An 18,213-nucleotide genomic window follows, 5' to 3' on the forward strand; every position below is an offset into this window, starting at 1 on the left:
CAGGAGGTTTAAATTTTAATTTACAGATTTAATCCTCAGTCCATCTCCATCACAAGGATGGTGGGAGCCTGCAACAAGAGTGGCCAGTGGTGAGCTTGGGAAGGTGCACTGGCTTGGTCCCATTGATGCCTCCATGCAGTCCTGACCTCTCTGCTTACCTTCTCCATCCAGGTAAGCTGCAGAACCCCAGAACTCTTCATAGGCCACACCCCTTCACTGGCCTTGCATCTCACCTTGGGTGCCTTTGCCTGGCTGGAATGCCAACTTTGAGAGTATCAGGCCAGGACCCAGGAGACCAAGGTTCAAAACCCCGCTCAGCCACAAAGCTCATTAGGTCAGCTTGGGCTACTCACAGTCCCGCAGCCTAGCCTACCTCACAGGGTTGTTGTGAGGATAAAATAGGGAAGTGGAAAGCTGTGCACACTGCCTTGAGCTCCTTGGGGGAAATGGGGCGATATAAATGTAATAATACCGGTAGGTAAATAATTGCATAAATTAAATTAAAATAATGCCCATTGTTTACTGGCGTGTGGGCCTCAGGAGGAGCTCTCAGGCTTTTGCATCCTCGACATGGTGGTCCTATGCTTCTGTGGATCCTGAAGTGGAGTGTGTGAGTAAATGGATGATAAGAGTTACCTTTTAAAAAAAACAGAAGCAGCATGGGCTGAAGTCCTCTGCACATTTGCTTAGCTGTGAAACAGTGGCACTAAAACCACATGCAAAAGATCAGAATAAACGGAAATTTGAATAGCTAAACCACGAGAAGCTACTCCAGAGTGAAATGGTGTAAAAATGAGCCTTTGGCAGAGTGTAAAGGGGTGGGGAGCTGGGATCAAGCAATGTTACAAGCAGATAAGAGTGTCTCTTTTTCTCTGATAGGGATGAAAGGTGAAGCACCTATTGCTTTCGCTTGCTTTCTGTCTGTGGAGGGGCAAGTGGTGGAACCCGAGGCTGTGATCCCATCTTCCATAACAGTTACGACAAATGCAGCCTTCAACAAAATGCTGTGACGTGGAGAGCTCTTCTTCAGATTCCCATCCATCCATCCAAGCCCTCTTCTATTCCATTGTCCTCTCCCCAGTTTTGTTCCCAAGAGTTAGTCAGTATCCCATGACCACTGAGCACATTCACTCCTTGCTGGCTTCTTCTGGGTTATCACCCTCCACCTTAGAAGTCTCCCCCTACCCAAATATATTTTTGAACCTCTGAAAACACAGGGCTCCCCCGACACCTCCGCCTTCTGAGCAGGTGGTGCCATTTTGGATAATGAGTTTCCTCTTTTAGTGTGTAGGATGATGCATGCCGAGTCCCTCTTTCTTACCTATTGCTTTCCTTGGTAACACAAACTTTACTGCTCCGAACTTCATATAAATATTAAGGCTTCTTGTTACCTGGGAAACAAATGCCAGGTGGCCATCAGTTGCAGCAGAGCCCAAGCTGAGGACGCTGGAGGGAAGAGGGCTTGGGTGGGTGGGGGGTAAGGATAACAACCAAACTGTGATTCCTCCTTCTCAGCATGAGCAAACTTTCCCACTGCTCCTGCCAAGGAGTGAGCGGCAGCCGAGAAAGAGTTGAGGAGGAGGCCAGAAACTGAGGAAGGAAGAGAGGAGGCCGAGGAGGGAAGAACTGAGTCCAGCCCTGTGGGTGCGTTTTAGAGCCAGGGGGCAAAATGGCAACCTGATGATTTCTTACCCAAAGAGGCTCTCAGAAGTCCCAAGTAGGGAATGGATAAATCTATCACTTTTTGCTTTCTCCATTACTTCTTTTTCCCTATCTTAAGTTCAGTTCACCCGAGTTCTGCATCATTTTGAAAATTAATAATAATAATAAAAAGCTGCTTGCAAATATTCATCACATTTTAGTGCATGATCTTCTCTATAGTATATTTGCACTAGGTTGTCATTACACTGTTTCCCAATGTTCTAAAGGCGGGACAGGGGGGCGACCAAAGGAAATGTGGAAATGTACAAGAGAGCCAGCCGTCCGGCCAGCCAGTCTCAGCTTGTTTACATCCGTCTGTCTCGGGAGACAATGGAGGAGTGCGCCTTTGGGAGCAAAGACAAACTGTTGGAAAGTTGCAGCGCCTGCTGTTTCTGTAGAGACCGATACGGGAGAGACATGTTTTGTTGCAGCTGAGGCAGATGAAGGAGTCTAGTTGTGCTGCGGCAAATGCTCCATGGCGTTTCTTCTCTCTGAGCTCCTCCCAGAGGTCGTTCCTCCTCTGGTGTACATCCTATGGGTACACCACCTGACTGTCTCCTGAAACTGTGGTCGTCTGCTTTCCACCCGTTCTGCCTTAACACTCTGCCATCTTCCAATGGCAAAGGGATTCCAGGAACCCAAATCGAGGGTCTTATGCATTCCAAGCAGGTCCTCTAGCCACTGGGCTACACACCTCTATTAAGCTGTAGGCCATTATTTTATATGGTGAACATTAAGCGGTGTAAACAAACACTTCAGTAAGAGGAACCCTGTTGATGGACCGCAAAGACTCTTCTTACTCAGCAACCTGTGTCCTTCGGTGGCCAAAGGGAACCTTGCAGGCAGAGCTGGAAGTCAGTTGCGTGCCGAGGTACCAAGACATCCCCCCAATAACTCACACTTCACACAAGATTTTAAGTTTAAGGTTTTTGGCATTCATTTGGCCACAACTTTATTTAAATACAACTGATGTGAGTGGTTGCTTAGGCATTGGTTCCAGCCATCTGTCCCCCGCCTGGGACAGATCTGACTCCCGCTAGCATACTAGGGAAGCCAGGATAGGTAAGCACCCTCTGAGAGAGGACGGGGCAGGGGCCCAAGCCCTTCACCTCTCCCTCAGATGCTCCCCAAGGCACATGCACGGTCCTAGCCCCTACCGGGGATACGGACAAACATGTGAAGCCCCAGGATTCCTTTAACGGAATACCCCTAAAGGCAGCAGCAATTTTGAGGGGCAGGCCCAACCAAAAACCGTACCCCTCCACCATCCAATCTGAGTTAATGCCTAACCTCAACCGTACAAGTTGTGATCATTTGCTACACAGTAGGCAAAAACCACCTGGCACCAGCCAATCAGCCAGGTGGGCAAAATTCCTACCAGGCCCCTGATTCAAAACAGGCGACCCCATGACAGGTGCAGCAATGCCAAGTGCAGAGAACCCCTAAATATAGAGGAGGGCGGGCGGGAGATTCGTTGCGAGCAGCAAAGTGAAACTGTATGGCTATGGCTGCCAATCAATCATTTGCAACATACCAAACTCCCCAGCAACAGCACACCCACCAATCACACATGTGGCCATCCAAACTGACCCGCCCCAACAGACCCTGGGATGTCTTGTTAACCCTTCTGCAACCCATGCTCCATACCTGCCAAGTTCCTGCCTGAAAAATAAGGGATCGGACCAGAAGTAGCAGACCGGAAGTAGCGTTGCCGCCATTTTGGAACTGGGCGGAGCATGCTCAGAAGTGACTTTTGATGCTGCTCTGCCCAGTTCCAAAATGGCCGCCGCACCAGAAGTTGCGCTGCAGCCATTTTGGAACTGGGCAAAGCAGCATCAAAAGTCGCTTCTGAGCATGCTCCGCCCAGTTCCAAAATGGCCGTCGCATCAGAATAAACCGGGGAAAAACAAAAACAATCCGTTTTTTCAGCTGGGAACAGCTGGGAAAACGGGGGTTTCCCGGGGAATACGGAAGACTTGGCAGCTATGCCCATGCTCTCTCCTTAAGGGGAGAACCTGCTTAACCCTCTCCCACCAATTGTCCTGGCATCTAATATTTGGAGGTCTACTGCTTCTGGGCATGGAAGTTCCATTTAGCGATCTTGGCCTAAGAACAAGATGTTAAAGTAAACCCCAGCAGGTCTTCCTCTCTCTTGCTGCCAAGTTGCTGTTGGCCCAGCCTCTTCCACAGAAGGATGTTAGGGACGCAGGGAATTGAATGCAAAGCTGGGATTCCACCTGGCGAGCTAGCTAGGCCTGCGACCTGTTTGCTTGGGACTTTGCTGTGTTGTTGATGTTGTTGTTGTTATTATTAAAACACCTCCGAAAACGAGACTCGGTGCCAAGTAGGTGCTTTGGAGTCGCTGGAAGGATTGCAGCTGCTCCCTGAGCCCCCTCTCCTCCTCCTCCTCTCTAACCCCCAGCTTGTTACAAAATTAGCTTCCCATTTAAACATGAAAACAGCTGGTTTCATGGTGGCTCTAACTGTGTTATTTTTACAGTCATGCTCTCAATCCCTGCTGAAAATCGCATTACTCAACTACCGTTACCAGGCCGTTGTGTAGCAGGTAATGCGCCGGGAATTGCCGGAACAAAAAAAAAGTGACCCCCGCGGGCTCTTCCGAGGTCGGAGCGTAAGCCGGCAAGGTGAAGCAAGCCTTGATGTTGGTGGGCGCGAGGCCTTCTGTCAAAGACAAGCCTTCCAGCACGTCCTAGTCCCGAGCTTGGTCAAGAGGCCTCTTTTCCCCCCTCACGTGGCTTGGGTAGTCCCCATCCGACTGTGTTCCCTCGCAGCGTCCCGTTGAACCTGGCTGCCCTCCAAGAGCCACCTCTCGAGAGCACTGCGAGAAGCCAGGTGTGGAAGGAACCTGGGACTCGGTGCCAGGCTGAAGAGACCCAAGCCGGGGTCTTGTTTCCTTCCCGTTTGCAGAGAGGGGCGGGCCGAGGGCCGAGTGCGTGTGGAAGGGACAGCATCTGTGAGAACAGCAGCTTGCGCCTGTCTGCAAATGTGCCCCCCCTCCAACAGCAGTCATTTTTTGTGTGCACGAGGGAATCAAATGCCTAGCGCACTTCAAGGGACAGAGACAGCAACTGCTAGCCGTCACTCAATAGAGCTTTGTTCTCGGCCCAGAGCGTCACCAAATGTCTCGTCACTTTGAACCCTTCAAAGGGAAGCTCCGGCTACCTCTCGGGCTCCCAGAAGTGGGAACTCACAAGCGGATTCTCCCCCCCCCCCTGTCTCTAGATCGGAATAAAAGACCCCCTTCTCATTTCCTTCCTCACGCTGGCCAAGTAGGATTGCTGCAGAGTATTATTATGGGCAAGGCAAGCAAGCCACAAAGTGGTGGTGGGAGCGACAGATCAGTGTCTAACGAACAGTCGCAGCAGGAAACCTCGACGTCAATTGGGGGAAAGATACAGGCTGTCTTGAAAGTTCTCCACAGGGGTGGGGGAAGTTTTGTTCCCACATCCCTTTTGAGCGAACTTCCAGGGCCCGCAGGCGGAGCCAGAGAGAAAAGTGGGTGGAACATGCAAATTTCACCTTTGTCCAGTAGGCTAGCTTCCACACACCCCTTTGCCTCCTCCTTCCAGGGAAACAGGAAGTAGGATCAAAGTTCAAAGGTGGTGGCCAGGCAAAAGCACTCATGGAAGGTGTGAACAGGGCCAGTGAAGGGTGTGGCCTGGGGAAAGAGGGTGAGGCCTAAGGAGAGTTCTCTGGGCCAGGCAGAGAGGTTTAGAGGGCTGCATTTGGCCATTGGGTCAGAAGTTCCTCTTGCCTGATATATGCCAGGCAGCACAGAAGTCTCTCGCATCATACATCTGGCACAAGAAATGTGTAAATGGCTTCTTGAAATTCTCCACCTTCTTTTTGTGTGCAGAGAAACCAGTTCAGGTCATTGGGCAGCTGGCCTGCCAGTTTGCATCCCCCACAAGGTCCCAGACCCAGGGGTGTCTGCCACCAGTAAAATAAATATTTGGAAAATATTTGGAGAAAACGGTGTGAAGTGGCCTTTTCCTAGAGTGGTGAGAAAAAGGAAAACCCCATAAACTTTCTCAGGGGGTGGGGAATGTACTGTATTCTGGGAAAGTTCAGCTCAGTTCTGTCTGGATCTCCCAACTGGAGGGAAGATGTCTCAGAGACTGTTTTGGGAGAGAGCCCTCCCTTTGCATCTAGCAGTTATTGGCTTCCAGCAGCCTCCTTCCTCAGACATGTCACAGCTGTTGCCACATCCCCAGAGCTGCGTTTGGGAATTTTCTTGAACATGCACATGCTATATCCATGGGTGGGGGGTGTTCGTGCATGCAAAGAAACCCCTCTTACATTGCCTCTGTGCATGTTGCCCCAGCCGCATGTTGCCCCAGGGCCTTTCCTCGCATTCTCCTGAAGGCACGTTGAACCCTTCATGCGCTCAGGGACCCTGCAGGATCACATGGAGCATTCCGCTGGCATTCAAAGGAACGCAGGTAAAAGTCACTTGCGGGTTTTCTCTGTTCAACATGGGGAAGATAGAAAGTTGAGTCATGTGCTTGGGGGCAATGTTCATGGTGGGTGAAATATACTCGGAGTCGAGAGTCGTAGTCGTCAAAGGAGAAGAAGAGAAGAATGGCTCTTTCCCCAAAATCATCTGCTTACAGTACAGTATATACATTATTTACACAATGGGCCTTGCGTGATTGGCTACTTCAGGGCTACATCTGTGGGCCAATCAGGTTGTGGATTGACTTCTGCCAGCAGTCTGATTGGCTGCTCCTGCCGGCCAATCAGGTTGCGGATTCACTTCCACCTGGAGTTGGATTGGGTGGCTCCTGCGGACCAATCAGACTGCTGATTCTGGATCCTATTTTTCTAGGATTCAGCTCAGTACATAACAGTGGCATTGCAGGGGTGGGGGCTTGTCCTGCCCCCAACCATGGGTTCAGGTCTCCACTGAATGTCTTGCACCACTAGGGATGCCAGACATACACACCCTGGCTGACCTGACGTCTCCAGGTTTGCCTGCTCCTACTTCCAGGTGGCAGGTAGAGGGATTGAATCTCCAGGTGGGCAAGAGTAATAGTAGTAGTAGTAGTAGTAGTAATAATAATAATAATAATAATAATAATAATAATAATAATAATAATAATTTATTGCATGTGCAGTGTGCAAGCTTCACTCTAGCAGGAGTCACCTGCAAATTTCTGCATGCACACTTGGATAGTGGGTGCCGTCGTCCCCTCCCTCTTCCCCTGTCCCAATTAACCTATCCAAATTATTGCCTAGACTCTCTGGAGTCTATCCCCTGTGACATCACCAGAGCCCACCCCTAGGCCTCATGTTTGGGTCCTGAAATCTCAGGGTCTGGGATGCTGCTGGCCTGGAAACCCTATGTACCACCTTTAACCCATTCAATTCATTTTGTTTCCACGGCCTCAAAGCAGCTAATGTTAAATGTCACTCCCGGGAGCAACAGGTTGCCTCCCTCCCCCTTTCTCCAGGCAAAGGTAAGACGGCAGCAAAATTATGTCCCTGACTCACACTGGCTTGTGGGGTGTTTGTCCCCCCCCCCCCGTGTGTACTCTGTGTGGGTGGGTGGGAGTGTAGTTTGGAGGGTGATCTTATCCTGTTCTGCCCAAATGCACCTTGTTGCACATTCTGCTACCGGAAGCCCTGGAGGGAACCAGAGTGTGGACAACTTAATTCATAGCTAACTTAATGCAGCCGTCTCAGGGCTGGAGTGTGAGATCAGCAACCCAGCCCTCCGCTTCCTATCTCTCCCACAGCAGTTGTTGAGAGCTTCCGATTAGGGCAGAGATTTCATGGCTGCTTCAGCCTAAGTGTAGCAATTGTGACAAGTCCAGGAAGCTGGATTTCCTTCCTCTCCAGTTCATTATTTTCCACAACCCCTTGAGATCCATCCATATACCCCTTATTCCTCTGCGCCGTGCCCTCTTCATCCCATTAGGCAGGGGGCTGTGCTGTCCCATTAAACCCTCCCATCGGTGAGGATGCAATGTTTGCTTTCCCACCCCACACCCCTTGTGTTAAGGGGTACTCTGCACCTCTCCCTGCAGATCTGATGTGGGATTGATTGAATTTACTTATACGGCATTCCCCACCCCACCCCCACCCATGAGCTGTGCCCAACACGGCTTCCAGCAAGCATCCAAAATATCCAAATACCAAATATATGAAAAGCAGAGCAAAAACCAACAAATTCACAAAGCACAGAATAACTTCAGTATTGCCAAACACACACATATGCCCAATCTAGGTTTGAGTACATAAATGCAAAGCAAAACCAGAGTTAACGGGCAATAAAGTTTCTGGTATTGTTCTTCCTGAATTCCAAAGAGCCTGGCTTAAATGCAGTTCAGAGGGGAAGGGTCCTTTCACCAGGATAGATGGCATGCAGCTGGTCCCCATATCCTTACATCAGAGGAGGCTGGCAGCAGCAAAAAGAAATGTCGGGGAGGGCAATCATGGCCAGTCTCTCCCCCAGTCGCCTGGAAGTACCAATTGCTGATGCAGGTCTTATGGGAGCAATGGATTTGACTGTTGTCATGTTTAGGCTGTGCCTCCTTCCCGTACGCTTCATTTGCAAATAGACTGAAATACTTTACTAACATTTTACTATGTTTTATATATGCTGTACGCCGCCCAGAGTGGCTGAGGAAACCCAGCCAGGTGGGTGGGGTATAAATAATAAAATTACTATTATTATTATGCTACAAAACTCTGATAAGTGTCCAGGGGAGGGGATCAGGTTTCTGACTGCTCAGAGAAGGGTGTGTGCAAAAAAAGAGAGTAAAGACTGGGCTGTAAAGTCTTGGATAAAGCAAAAAGAACAGAGGTGGGAGCAGGAAGCCCAGCTGAGAAGGGTCAAAGAACCGCTGGCTACTCCCCGAAATACTGGAGACCGAATCCACAAATGGGTTTCCCGGAACAGGAGAAAAGCCTTCAGGCACACACACAACGTCCACAAACTCTTGCACATTTATCTTCAGTCCCACATATGTGTGTGTTTTCTCCTTTGATCAGCTTCTGAGAGCTGGAACCATCCTTGAACCAAGCACCACCCCTCCTCTCCCCATCCTGAGCTGAATCTCCCTCTTGCCAAGACTTGCATGCTGCGGCTCAGCTCATCTTCTCATCCTAGGCCAGGATCCTCCATCCTCTAATAAAGTCTTGGACCTATCTAGAGGGATGTGGAGGGGAGTGGGGAGGAAATCCAATCCCTCTCATGGAAGGAGGGGGGGGGAGACCCGGAATGCCAGACGTTGCATTATGGAAGGCAAGCAGAGTTTTTTTCTGGTGCATCGGTCCTGTGTCTAGGTGACTCGGTTGTGCCGTGCGCAGAGTACGGCACGCAAAACAAACAGCCGCACAATCGCGGCAGCGTCTGCCTTTCAAAGAAAGGACAGGCAACTGAAGCATGGCGCGCCCTCGGGATTTACATCCCGAGGACAACAGATCATTGTCTGGACAACAATAAAAGATGAACTGTTAATAGGAGAAGCATCTCTGAGACAAGGGGCATTTAAATTCTTGCACAATGCCAGCTCATAATTCACAGCTGCAATAAAAGTGTCTGGGTAATAAACAGGCGGCCAGTCCCTCTGGGCTGCGGGAGAAAGATGCACGAGTGCGCCAGGAGTGCCAGGTGGGCAGCAAATGGAGAATGGGGGACACGGTGGGTTTTTAGAGTGGGGAGAGAAAGGAAGAGAAGGGGCATGGGAGGAGCTGCTGGGAAATCGCCGAGTGGGGCTAGGAAGGAAACTGGCAGAGAACTAGGGAGCCAGTGCGGTGTACGGGTTAGAGCACTGGACTAGAACCTGGGGAAGACCAGGGTTCAGATCCCCCACTTGGCCATGCAGCTTGCTGGGAGGCCTTGGGCTAGTCGCTGCCTCTCAGCCTAGCCTACCTCGCAGGGTTGTTGTGAGGATTTAAGTGAGGAGGGGGAGAGCCATGTACACCACCTTGAGTTTCTTTGAGAAAAAGGTGGGATAGAAACACAATAGACAAACAAGCCTTCTGGTTTTCAAATGTTTTTCGGAATTGTCAGCTATTGTTTCCAGGGCACCTGCACCAATTGGAAGCCCTGCCTTAGTTTTCAAACGTTTTGAAAGTTGAATGGATTTCTGGAACAGACAGAATCAAAGTACTACTAAAATATTTCTGGTAGCTTGGACATAAGCCCTATAGGGCTTTATAAATAATAGCTAGCACTTTGAATTGTGCCAGAAAATAAGCTGCAGCAAGGGGAGCTGTCGTAGCAAGGGAGTCGCCTGCTCCCTATAACCAACATTGGTCAACAGTCTGGCTGAAGTATTTTTTAGTTTCTGAGTCCCACGTTACAGTAGTCCAAACGGGATGCAACTGAGGTGTGTGTCACTTGTGGCCAAATCAGACATCTTGAGGAATACAAACCACAAGCTATTTTAGTACGTCTTTGCCTGCTCCATCTCAGTTCTTCAGCCGTACAGAAAATATTCTGCCTTACTCTGGCTGATATTACTCTGAATTTGCCCAGCTCTTGGAACACAGAGCATGAGGGAAGGCTTCCTGAGCCGCAGGGCATTGTAAGAAAACCCACTGCACGGAGCAAGGTGGGCATCCGTTTCACACTGGGGAACTCCAGGTAATTAAACCGCGGCCCTGAGGGCGACGGCCATTTTGTTTGCCGTTTGGTGAAGGACATGCTTTACATATTCCTGTCCTCGGGGGAAAGACATGGAAGAATGTAACATGGATAATATAAATGGTCCAGAGACGAGAAAGGGGTTGGTTGTCAAACCTGGAGAAATATTATAATGAGGGAAACCAAATTAAGGAAGTGTGGCCTGGACTCAGAAAAAAAGAGAGAAATAACGAAGGGATCAGATTAAGGGTAAGGGAGGAGGCCAAAGAATGGAATTCACTCAGGTCCACCTTCTGTTTTTTAATAACATTCTTATGCCATGCTTTCTCCAGCTCAAGATTGCACACATTGTCTTCTTCACCCTCACAATAACCTTGTGAGGTAGGTTGGGAGAGAGAATGTTATGCCCAGGGTCCTTCCAGTGAGCTCTGTAGTTGAGCTGGGATTTGAACCCAATGATCTACCCACTGCACTGCACTGCCCACTTAGCAGTAAAGAGCATGTTGTGCTGAGAAACAAACCTTTACCAAGTTAAGGCTTGAATGCTGAGGCTCTCTCCCCCCCCCCAAACTCCTGTGTGTGTTTCTTTAAACTTTGTTGTAACCGGAAACCTGTCCCTTGGCAAAGGTTTTATGACACTCCAAAACTGCAAGGAGTTGGGGCCGAGCAATCCTACACTCATATAATGCTGGTGTTAGATTTACAAATATACACAAATAACCTCAGTTACAAACACAATTGTCAATTATATAAACAGGCGTAACCGGCTGGTGTAGCAAGTCTTTCAAGAATTTATAAAGACAATGTGAAATAACATAAATAGCACAACCACGTGTTGCAGAAGTATCAGAAAAGGATTTAGTCCAACATAAATGCAATGTCCACAGTCATAAGTCGTAGTTCATATGTCATCAGGCATGTCAAACCTGCGGCCCTCCAGATGTTTTGGACTACAATTCCCATCTTCCCCAACCACTGGTCCTGCTAGCTAGGGATCATGGGAGTTGTAGGCCAAAACATCTGGAGGGCCGCAGGTTTGACATGCCTGTAATAGTTCATATAGGGCAGGCAAGTCCAACAGGTAGATTGTGATCTACCAGTAGATCACTGGATGTCTGTGGTAGATCACTGCTAGATCACTGGCACCCCTAAAAAAACCTCACCCAAAATTTTCCTCCTCCCTAAAAAAAGCTGAACTATGGCCTGAAGCAACAAAATGGGGCCTCCCTCCCTCCTAAAAGAAGCTCAACAAGTTTGACCTAACCCCCCCAAAACAGGGCTTCCCTTCCTTAAAAAAACCCAACAGCTTTGACCTGAACCCCCCCCCCAAAGGGGGTAGATCACTCCCAGTTTTTAACTCTGTGAGTAGATCAGAGTCTCTTGGGAGTTGGCCACCCCTGATATAGGGTATCCATATGGAGATAAATCAATTCAAATGTACTTCCAAAATAGATGTAAATACTTGAGTTCCACAGAATGAGGTGTTCACCAATGTTTAGGTAGGTGGCAACAATGCGTCCGAATGAAGGTCGGGCGTGGCATAGGAATATCCACAGGTGAAGACAATGTTCCTACCGGTAGGTTATATACCTTGTTTCACCACAGTTGGCTTCTTCAGTAAGCTTGTAGCTATGTATCATAAAGGAATATCAAGTCAGTCTTTTACCACCCAAAAAACCTTGTATCCTGTAGCATTCGAAAACTCCTTCCCCATGTTAGATTTACAGCAGTGCTATGCCAGTAGACTGGCCACAGCAACCCAGTGTGTGCCAGCAGGGGTGGAGGAGATTGACAACAGGGTCTGCTGCCCCTGTAGATCCTGCTGCTTGAGACCGTTGCCTCACCTTGCCTCATGGGTGAGCCATGTTCAGAGCTGTATGTTATATACATGTTATATGTCCAGGGCCAGCCCTACCGTTAGCCAAAAAGCAGCACCTGCCACAGGTGGAAGATGCTTTGGGGGGTGGGGGCAGCATCAACCCCCAGTGTTCCTCCTAAAACAGAGCTGTTATTGATATGAAAGTATCTGGGAACCATTGTACATGAGAAGCTACTGGTGCGCGTTGACCTTCCACTCTGGACAGCCAAAGTTTAATTTTCCCACAGAAACCTTTCAGGAAAATCCGGATGGTGCATGAAGACATGAATGAAATAAGCAAGAGGCATCAGGTTCCGGTTTCCGCCGGCAGGAATGGCGGACCTGTTTTCCATCCCTCTGACCTTCGTAAGGAATTTGGCGGTTGCTAGGGGAGTAAATGGCAACCCCCTACCCTCTCCGGGGGTTACGGAGAGGGGCCGCTGGCCCGCGATGCCCCCAGACCCACTCCGACTGTTTATGGAGTGGGGGGAGCTTGGGCTGAAAAGCACTTACGAGGGCCAGGACTCCCGGACGCTAATCTACATGGCGGGGATTTCCATGGTTAAAGAAGATAATTAGGCTTAAATCTATGGACATACTTCAGAAGGAGAGGAAGAAGCACTGTTTACTGCTGAGAAATTTATGCTGCTGAGGGAGAGGAGTCAAAGGCTGTATTTCATCTGGAAGAAGGATTGATGGGGACGGAGCGATATGGGAAGTGAGTTTTTTTTTATTTTTCTTCATATGAGTTACTTCGTACCTTCCCAGACGCGATGTCCTGGCTTGTTTGGAGTGAAAGAGAAGCAAAAGACTGTGTGAGTTGAACTTTATAAACTGTTGTTACTGAGCATATTTTTTAAAGATGTGGAGTTGCCGATGAGAAAAGCCCCCCCCCCCCTAGTCGGACGGAAGGAGTGCCTAGACGCGTTCGGAGGATTTATGAGCTGTGACGCACTTTGAATTGGAGCAGCGACCTGAAGCTAAGTTCAGCTATAGGGCAAGGAGATCCATTAATTTACCAAGAGTTTATGGTTTGATGTTTGGGTCTTCTGCCTGGAAAAGCTGTAAATTTTATAAAGATCGTTAATCTACATGGCTATGAGAGAAAACGAAAGTGATTTGAGCTTTTTAAGATGGCGCTGCTTCGAAGCAACAGGGAGCTCCAGACTAAGAAGATTTATGGGGAGGCTGGACTGATTAACCCACACAGGAGAAAGAACATCTGTGAAACCTTGTTTGATATTTATCTCAGCAGCTGGGAAACAATCGGTTGAAAGTGGAAAACATCTATGTGACTGTAAGGGGAAGATCTGGATTATTATGAACTTGGAGAGACGATTTGAACTTTAGAAAAAAGACGGCAGTGGACGGTTGCGAGGAATCCCCAATTTCTTGAAGCATGGGAACCCCAAAAAAAATTCTCTAGATGATTTGGCATAACATTCGGTTTGATTGATATATATATGTGTATAATTTGAAATAATGAATGTGATATAATTGGTTTTAATTGGAAAATTAATAAAAATATATTTTAAAAAAAAGAAATAAGCAAGAGGCATGCATTATCAGAGTTCAATGACACATTTCAGGCAGGCAAAAGCAAAGCAGGTTCCCCACTGCTACTCCCCTGGGCTGAGAAGCAGTGACTGGCCTGAAGTCACCCAGGGAGCTTCATGGGGATTCGAACCCTTGTCCTAATCAGACACGCTGATGTTATGACATTTATATCCCACTTTTCGCCCAAGAGCTCAGAGTGGCGTACATGGTTTTCATCCTCGCTGGTTAATCACAACAGCCCTGTGAGGTAGGCTAGGCTGAGAGGCAGTGACTAGCCCAAGGCTGCCCAATGAGCTTCCTGGCTGAGTCTGAACCCCAGTCTCCTGGGTCCTAGTCCAACTTGGTAATCACTACACAACACTGGGGAGGGGGGTGGGCAGTTTACCTGGGCAGGGCCAGGCAGTCACACTGGATTGGCCAGCAGCACTCTCACCTGTGCAACCACAACACACTCACCTTGCCACTGCCCTATCCAGGTAAACAGCAGTGAAGCAAAGCTCTGCCCCACTCCTGGTGTGTGCTCAGCCTAGAGGGGAGAAATACATTGCAAGGCTGTTACGTATTCAGCGGTCTGTGTTTGCTCAAGTTTGAGCCCCTGTGTTCTGATTTGATACATGATATCCAATCACAGAACATTTCAGGATTTGGGCCTCTGCCACTGACCCTTAAACTCTGAATCATGATTCGCAGCTTAGAAGTTTAGATAGCCATTCACGTTGGGAGTGGGAGTGGCCCAGGCCTCCAGAAATGTATACAGTCATACCTCGGCTCCCGAACGCCTTGGGAGTTGAACGTTCCGGTTTCCAAATGATCAAAAACCGGAAGTGATTGATCTGGTTTTCGAACATTCTTTTGGAAGCCGAACGTTTGACGGGGCTTCTGAGGCTTCCAATTGGCTCCAAGAGTTTCCTGCAGCCAATCAGAAGCTGTGCTTTGGAAGTCGGACGTTTTGGAAGTTGAACAGACTTCTGGAATGGATTCTGTTCAACTACCGAGGTATGACTGTAAAAACAGTTGCTTTGCCCCTGTTGTCCAGTTCTGTTGATTCAATAAAGGTTCTTGCTGTTATCACTGTGTCTTGCCTCATGGGGACCCACCTACACTTCAAAGACAATTTAAATACACACATACACATGAAATGTTCAGAACAGTTTCTACTCTTGTTATTTTCCATTCTTCCAAGCAAAAGCAAGCTTTCTCCACATGACTTATGCACACGACATGATGAGGGAGAGCAGGGTGCAACCTCAACAGGCCACACTCCTAGTGAGAGCTACCGGTAATACAGTGGTACCTCTGGTTAAGAACTTAATTCGTTCCAGAGGTCTGTTCTTAACCTGAAACAGTTCTTAACTTGAAGCACCACTTTAGCTAATGGGGCCTCCTGCTGCCACCGCGCCACTGCCGCATGATTTCTGTGTTCTCATCCTGAGGTAAAGTTCTTAACCCGAGGTACTATTTCTGGGTTAGCTGAGTTTGTAACCTGAAGCGTTTGTAACCCGAGGTACCACTGTATTTGCCACGTGATTATCTATTCTCTGGTGCGGTTACCGGCCAATTAGTTTGCTTAATCTTTCCTCATTAGTCCTACCCTGCAAATCCCCTGCAGACTACTGGTCTCATCAGACGCAAATAGTTATTTCAAACTTTGGGAGTCCATGTATGCCCCTATCTGTAGCAATCTCTATTCCTGTTTGAGCTCCAGCTCAGAACTCAATCTCGGCCACCGAGATGCTATCTTGCCCAAGCTCCCTTTGAAGGGATGATTGATTGCAGAGGCAGGTGAGGTGACCCTCCCCATGTGAGCGACGGCAGCTTCTCGTGTGTGGTGTGATCCCTCTTCTCTTTGTACTCTGAACTTCTGCTGTGACTGATCTTTTCATTTCTTAGCCTGTATACCATCTACTCGGAATCCCATGTGTTCCCACTGCTCATACGGGAAGCAGTTTACACATGTTAGCCACCATCCATATCTAGCCTGTCATTTCTTAGGAAACACTGCATTTTGAAATTTCCCCCAAAATCAACCTCTATCAGAAGCATCCCAAACCCTGAGATTTCAGAGCCCAGACCTGAGACCTAGAGGAGGCCCCTGGTGATGTAATGCAGGAAGCCCTGGTGATGTCATAGGAGTGGGCCCTGGAGATGGAAGTTAATTGTGGAAGGGGAGCGGAAGAGGGCAGGCCCTCCAGAGTGTCTGTGGTATAATTTGCTGCCAGCTTGTGCTGCACGGAAGTTTGAGAGCTACACGTGCAGTCTTCTGAGATTGTGGGTGACTAAGGTACAGGTAAAGGGACCATAGCTGTCAACTTCCAGATTGGAAAAGAAGGGATCAGCAGCGGCGTGGCACCGGAAGTCGCTTCTGTGCATGTCCAGATATGCGCAGAAGTGACTTCCGGTGCCGGCTCTTCCCGATTTCCAGTGCCCAGACATGGGCAGAGCGGCACCAGAAGTCGCTTCTGTGCATGCCCAGGCATGAGCAGAGGTGATTTTTGGCCAGCAGGAGCTGCTTCCTTATAAATCCGGGGAAATTACGGGATATGTTGCCATTTGGGATAACAGCGGGAAACAGATTTAAATAAGGGGGTTTCCCGTGAAAAACGGGAGACTTAACAGCTATGAAAGGGACCCCTGACCATTAGGTCCAGTTGCGGACGACTCTGGGGTTGCGGCGCTCATCTCACTTTAATGGCCAAGGGAGCCAGCATACAGCTTCCGGGTCATGTGGCCAGCATGACTAAGCCGCTTCTGGCAAACCAGAGCAGTGCACAGAAATGCCATTTACCTTTCCACTGAAGCGGTACCTATTTATCTACTTGCACTTAGACATGCTTTCAAACTGTTAGGTTGGCAGGAGCAGGGGCCAAGCAACGGGAGCTCACCCCATCACGGGGATTCAAACCGCCGACCTTCTGATCGGCAAGCCCTAGGCTCAGTGGTTTAACCCACAGTGCCACCTGTGCTTCTAAATTCCTCGGTGCCATATCCTCTAAATTCCTTGTTCTAGTGGGTGTTGGAGTTTAATCAATGCCTGCAGTATTAAAATGGGCTGCCAGATGCTTTGATTTAGCAAAGTGTTGAAATAACAGGCAAAACCAGTTTCCCATTCAGGAAATTGCCTGGGAGAAGAGCCATTATGGGGATGGGTGGTGGGTGGGAGTAAGGTCATGGGACTGCTTGGTGGAAAAGGTGGCATCTTAATGTAAGAAATAAACAAACAAAATATAATAAACTGGTGGTACCTTGGATTAAACCCATTATCTTTCGCTTGATGGCGCTCCTCTAGCTGGAAGGGGTGTTTCAGGAAGCTTGCAAGATGATTCCACGATGGGAACCAATGGGTCTGAGCCATGATGCTAAATAGAGCCTTTTTGTTTGAGGGCAGTCTACCTCTGAATACCAGATAAAAAGGACAAACAATAGGGGGAAGACTGTTGCATTCATGCTCTGCTTCCATGCTTCCCAGAGGCAATAGCTATTATTGGAAACAGAATGCTAGATTACATAGACCTTTGGACTCCTCTAGCTGAGCTGTTCTCATATTCCAAGCAAGGTTGTCCCGTGTATTTGATATGCAAATCCCTCGTCTCATGGGATCTCCCTCCATGATTCCGAGGTTGTAACTTCCACTGCCTCTAGCATTGAAGCTGCCCTCAATTTTAGCTTAGCTAGCCGATGTGGTTGGGGTGGGGTATTTTTTTGGGGGGGGAGGGGGTTGGTCAAAGGAAAGAAGGAAGTTGATGTAATTAGTTTACAGTGAGCGTATCAATAGCTAAGTGTTCTGCGAAGCAATAAAACTCCTGCAATTGAAAGATGGTTAACAGGACCGGTATGGTTACAAAAGAAGGTTAAAATTAACCTATTTTCTCTGCATGGAGGAAGGCAGACCAATCAAAAGCCCTTTCCATAATAAATGGCTATTATTTGATATTTGCTGGAACACTCAAACAAATGAGATTAACGGAATGAGCCAACTGCTTTAATTGGAAATTGATGTATCCGAAAACTATAAGGACTCTGATGTGGCAACATTCAGCAGTTCTGAGCTGCGGTTCGTGAGATGTAATTGCTTTTATTGAAGAAGAAAGGATGGAAAGAGTGACAATGTTTGCGCTCGCTGGGCAAGTTCGGTCTGTCCAACCACATCAGAGTCAACCCAGAAGTGGCTGGGCAGCCGGTCTTGGGGTTGCCTGGCAACGGAAATGTGTTTTCTACCCTTGCAGTGACCCAACAAAATGGCCGACAGGACAGCTGGGCTAGGCCCAAAGCCACGACTCTGGGCAGGGGTTGCAGCTTGCAAACCACAGTGTTTGTGTGTTATGCTATTTCTGGGTTTTCTGCAGAGGGGAAAAAGTACTTTGCATGTACACACTGGGATGTCCCAGTAATGGGACTCCACATAAGAACATAAGAGGAGCCTGCTGGATCAGGCCAATGGCCCATTTAGTGCACTGTTCCCACAGTGGCCAAACGGATGCCC

The 18,213-nt window shown here is 48.6% G+C and overlaps 1 long non-coding RNA gene across 4 annotated transcripts in view; it reads left to right on the top strand.

Moving 5' to 3' along the window:
* LOC148685774 (uncharacterized) overlaps positions 1–18,213 on the top strand; it is a 29,373-nt gene that overhangs the window by 8,780 nt on the left and 2,380 nt on the right. Inside the window, exons 3-4 of one of the 4 annotated variants that reach the window (XR_015949913.1) lie at positions 27–171; positions 880–3,039. The exons of 1 other annotated variant lie outside the window; for it this stretch is intronic. This is a non-coding gene — a long non-coding RNA (uncharacterized LOC148685774). Of the gene's footprint in view, positions 1–26; positions 466–879; positions 3,040–18,213 lie in introns of those variants that run through there. 2 more of the 4 variants (XR_015949915.1, XR_015949912.1) reach the window with 2 other exon arrangements.

The sequence above is a fragment of the Zootoca vivipara genome, chromosome 5, assembly GCF_965207765.1.
Source record: "Zootoca vivipara chromosome 5, rZooViv2.hap1.1, whole genome shotgun sequence".
Taxonomy (NCBI): Eukaryota; Metazoa; Chordata; class Lepidosauria; order Squamata; family Lacertidae; genus Zootoca; species Zootoca vivipara.